We start from the raw sequence: 5,982 nt of genomic DNA on the forward strand, positions 1-5,982 counted from the left end.
AACGCCAAGTAAGTATGTATGACGTGCAATAAAATATTTTAAGTTTTGAGGTATGCTAAATGTCTTGTGACCAAATTGAATGGGTTTGGAAGTCGGTGAACGTGGCCGAGGACCTCTCCACCCCGTTAAATTATGAACAGGTTAGATCATAGTTGTAAAGCGTTAAATTATGAACGGGGACCAACCAGCCCGTTAAATTATGAACGGGGATCTCATGTATGTGGCAGTGGATACGTCCCTGTCAGCCCAGTACTGTGGTTTGTCTGATCAGGCGTTTATTATGTATGGGTCACTTGCTTTGAAACATCCTCTACGAAAAATGATGAAGTCATGTATGTTTTAGTATGCTCAAGTATGCAATTATGATTATGAAAGTTTCACGTGATGGCACGTCTATGTATGTATGCAAGTTTCAAGTTATGTACGTTATATTTTTAAGATGCATGCGATTTTATTATGTAGTACTAGTTATCCCAGTTTATACGTGTTGAGTCTTTATACTCACTAGACTTGATCGATGCAGGTGACTATATTGATGAGGAGACGGGAGGTGGCGACCAAGGGGCAGGCTTGGACTGAGTGGGAGGCTAGACCCGAGGACCGCCTACGTTATTTTAAGATTTTAAGCATGAAACATTTACACTCTGATTTTATGATTTGAATGTTAGATATTATGAGGCAGCTTTTCTTTTAGCAAATTTTAGTTGGCGACATTGATTTCAAATATTATTTTGATGAATGATGATTGACGACCGTATGGATGTTTATATTCAAGAAAATTTTTAATTTTTCCGCAAATTTTAAGTATGAAAAGTACAGGTCGTTACACGAGGACCATTATTTTTCCGCATATTGATTCATGTTTTTGAGAGGAGTTACAAATTTTTATATGTTGGCGAAATTACGATTTTTATACGTTTACGTTTACGTTGATTTTGGATGACGTTAGTTATTTTTAAACTACTTCATTCTTGTTGGCAAATAAATATGATTATTTTAAATGTTATTTTGTAATTGCGAGCGAGTATAAAAAACATATTTCTGCACTTTTAAACGATAGATGTTTCAGGTTGTTTATGGAAGTTCGAAGATAAAATCTTCTACGTCTCCTCTTCTTCTGTTTCCATAAAGTATCACTAAAAGACTTTGGTTATTATAGTACAACACTTGTACACACCCACTTCAGTAGGGCTTATCCTTCGCCTACTGAAACTCTTAGTTTCTCAACACAATGTAAGTGATTACAACAAAGTTTTGGAAAAGACTCTTTTCAAGATTACAAACTCTTCTCAATAATATGTAGTAAAGTATTTAGCTTGAAAAGATTTCGAAACCGCAGCAGCACAATATGATCAATAAAGATAAGATATTTAGAATAAAAAGTGTGCTGCTTTACTGTATGTTGAGCTTGAAGATAAGTAGCAGTTGATTATATCTCAAACTAGCGTTGAAATAATCGTTGCGTTGATAATTATAATAACGTTGTTTTCTATAAATAGAGAAAACTTGAGTCCAATGTCTATAATCAAAAACAACTTCTGAGGCTCCTGAGTAAAATCAGCTTTAATACCTAAAAAAAGTCATGCAGAAAGTTTCAGAGTAATTAGTCTTGTTTTATACCAAAACTAGTCAGGAGCGTTAAATGTCTTTATACAGCATTAATGGTGCAAATAATGCTAGTAATAGGTAAAGTAACGGTAACATTTAAGACTGTAATGATCAAGTAAAAGACGTTAAGTTACTTCAATTGAAGCTAAGTTCTGCTTTTAAATCTAAGTTTTGCTTTAGGTTTTATAAGCCGAGTAATGCTTCGGTCAATTTATACTGTCTTCTGTACGGCCTACTGGTTTTGACTCTAATCATCACAATTAAATTAAGTCTAACACTATATATTTAGATAATTAAATAAATAAATATAAAAGTAATTTACTATATGACATACTTAAAATTAAATAAGTTTTTGAAAATTATTTTTTTGATGAAGTTTCATGCTTATTTTTATTCCAAAAATAGTGAAAAATTTATTAAATAAAATAAAAAAGTCCATTACATTATTAATATTTTTAAATAAACTAATAAAGCACGTCAAAATTTTCGAGATGTACACAAAAATAGAGAAATTAATTTTGAAATCTTTTCAACACCTTCATAGAAACATCTCAAATTTATGGCACATCTCAAATTTATGGCATAAAATTAGTTTTATAAGATGTAACAAGTGGAGAATTCAAAAATTTCATGGTTAACAAATGTATTATAACAGTAAACTGAACAAATATAGGGAGTGATTTAAAGATGTTTGGAAAATATTTATCAATTTATTTTCCTATTTAGAATCCCCTATTCTTTGTAATAAAAAAGTATTTTTTTCCCCATATTTTTTAGGTTTATGTGAGTCAAATTTGATGGCCACGTTTAACGAAGTCTTATCGAGTTGACAACACTTTGAAAATTTAGAAAAAAAAAATTATTATTAAAAAGAATAACAAGAATTATAAATAATTGAAATTGTGCTAAACTTATAATTATTTAAAATATTTATAAGATGGCGAGAAGCTTTAAGCCAGATCTTATGTGAGTCAAATTTGATGGCCACGTATTTTTATCGATGTCTTATGGAAGTTGACAAGACTTTGAAAATTTGAAAAAAAAAATATTATTGAAAAGAATAACAAGAAGTATAAATAATTGAAATTGTGCTAAACTTATAATTATTTAAAATATTATAAGATGGCGAAAATTAAAATTAACGTATGTGACTGTATATATATTACTTGCTATCATGATTAAAGTTTACTGAATCAATAGACTCACTAAGTGTGATCGATTCAGGTGAGGATGGTATTAATGGAGGACTTGATAGTTGAACTAGCTGGACTAAAGGTGCACACAACCCGATGACCGTCGTTAATTTTTCGCAAATAAAATTATGTTTATGATTTAAGCTACTTTAAGAATTTTATGACGTTTAGTTCTTTTATGCTTTTGAAGGATTTTGAGAGATTATGATGCTTTTGTTTTTATTTTGAAAAATATTAAGTTTAGGTTTGATAGACGATTTACGATTTCATGTTTTGAATTGTGTTCTTTTGAACAATTTAACATGTTGTATTAAATATAAAAGACGTGTTACTCCATGTTAGGAGTTAATGTTTATTATTAATTATCGAAAACGACAAAAAGTTTGCGAAAAATAAACAAAAAAACAAAATATTTATAGTAGCTCATTCTCGATATGAAAGATAGATCCACTTGTCATAGCTGCAATTTTGACGACATAAAAACCAAGAATAGGAAGAAAAATTTGCGAGAACTTGTCATCTCTCATAGCTTTATTTTCTCGTCATGTTTATTGTAACGTACCGTACTTTTAACTATTTTAAAATTTGCGAAAAACTAAAAATTTTCTTAAATACAAAATAATGTTTCAAATTTGCATTAAAATAACCTGCTCGTCTAAAAACATTTTCAATAAAAACAACCAAAACCAAGTTTGCCAAAAGTAATAATCATTTAAACATCAAAAACCATTTCATGAAAAAAACTGCATTAAAATAACCTGCTTATCTAAAAACATTTGCAATAAAAACAACCAAAACCAAGTTAGCCAAAAGTAATAATCATTTAAACATCAAAAACCACTTCATGAAAATCAGAGTATTTGAAACATTGCATAATTTCTTATAAACATGGGCGGTCCTCGGGTTTAGCCTCCTGCTCAGTCCAAGCCGGCTCATTGGTCCCCATCCCTCGTCTCGTTAAAGTCATCTTCACCTTCATCGATCAAGTCTAATGAGTCTAAAAACTCAACATTATAAACTGGATATAACAAGTAATACGTAATAAAATCACACGCATCTTTAAAATAAAGCGTACATACTTGAAATTTGAACGCAATAGCATAAACATTCTTGAAACTTGAACGTAGTAGCATAAACATAGACGTGACATCATCATAAGACTTTTCTTAAACATACTTGCATCATACATACTTGAGCATACTTAAAATCATTTTGCTTAGAGATATGTTTCAAAGAAAGTGACCCATACATAAATGCGCCTGATCAGACTAAACCACAGTACTGGGCTGACAGGGAAATTCCACTGCCACATACATGAGATCACCGGTCATACTTTACCGGGTGGATTGCTACCTAGTCATACTTTACCGCTTTCCAATCCTGATCTAAACCCGGTCATACTTTACAGGGGTGGAGAGGTCCTCGGCCATGTTCACCGACTTCCAAAGCCGTTCATAATTTGGTCACAAGCATTTAACATACCTCAAAAACATAAAAATATTTTCTTTTGCATGTCGAACATACTTACGTGGCGTTGAGGGATTCGTTGGATCTCGTTTGGGGCTACTGCTGCACATACTAACATGAATTCAAACACTTATCTTTCATAGCTTAGACGTAAGTACTCGTGCTCACCACCGAAGTAAATAAATAGCTTATGACATTCTAGATCACTTGAGACTTGACCTCGTTTAATCATCGTACTAAACCATAACATAAAACCCCAAACCAAATCCTATATTTTATATTCATAACCACAAAACAAATCATATATTTTATATTCCGATCGAATCTGCAACCATTGGTTCTGTGACGCCCCGAAAATTTGAGGTCCACGTGAACCACATGCATGCAAGTTGTTAAACTCCTTATGTATTGTATTAAATAGTTTTAATGCATGTTTATTTCATTAATTTTGGTTTTAATTCATGATTTATGAATTTGCATTATTTTTAAATTATAATATATTTAGTTGATTCACGTTAAAACGTTTTCCTCGAGTTTTATGTTTCAGGCGATTATTCGAGGCGGGATCGAGGAAATGAGACCGGCGACGATTTAGGTGATTTTAAAATGGGGTATTTTATTTCAAATCAAGAAAATGACATTTAAACGATTTATTAAAATTTAGCATTTTTAAAGCCTAATTTAATTTATTAGGCGATTTCAAGATTTTAAACTTTTCAAAAATACTAATTTGATTAGTTGGGGATTTTAAATATTGAAAATTTGACACTTGTGCATTTTATTCTAAATTAAGGGTGCTACTTAATTAGTGGGGGATTAGTATTTTATTTAGCATGTTAATTAGTTATTAGTATTTTCATTAACCTAATTAACTCCCCTAATTATCTCTCTAATCAATACACAAACCCCCTACACGTTCTACACCCCCCACACATGCAATCAACACTCACACACACATTTTGCATTCTCATTTTCTTGAGAAAGAAACCTAGGGTTCTAAGAGACACAGCAGCCGCCCCCTCCCTCTCTGTTTTCTCCAGCAACTTTCAGTGATTTTATTGCAAGAAATTAGTGTCACGTTTGTCCCGGATCAATCCTCGCACTTGTTCCGCTTCGGTATCGTCGTTACGGTATTTTTAAATATCAAAAGGCACGTATAGTTTGTTCTTTCTGCATCGATCTTGTCATATTATGTGTTGTGTTATTTTTATGCGTAAAAATTCATGTGTGACGTTGTCGTTTGAGCAGAAAATGGTTTGGATCAGTTTTGAAATAATTTTTAGATCTGAAAACTCGTTTTTACTGTATTTTTAAATACTGCGACTTTTTGGTCGTGATTCTGAGAAAACTTTCAGTACGAAAATTGTAGAACTTTTTGATACATTCGATTTGACAGTAAATTCGAAATATTTGGATAAATATTGAGTGAGTTATGACGTTTTTCGTGGGACTGCTCAAACTACGTTTTCAGAAAATTATGTATTGATGTGTTCTTGAGATTTTATTGTTGCAGGCTTTGTTGGGGATCGACGGGTGATCGTTGCTGCGTCTAGGTATGATTAGTATGATGTTGGGTTGGTATTTTGTATGCTGGTTAGTGTCGATAGGAACTTGAATTCATTAGAAGTCGTAAGAAACGATTTTGGTGTCAATTGCCACGTTTTCGAATTGTATGTGTCATAGGGTGAACGTCGGTGCTTTGGGTGTTTGTACG

This window comes from Primulina eburnea, chromosome 9 (assembly GCF_022965805.1).
Source record: "Primulina eburnea isolate SZY01 chromosome 9, ASM2296580v1, whole genome shotgun sequence".
In the NCBI taxonomy this organism is placed as follows: domain Eukaryota; kingdom Viridiplantae; phylum Streptophyta; class Magnoliopsida; order Lamiales; family Gesneriaceae; genus Primulina; species Primulina eburnea.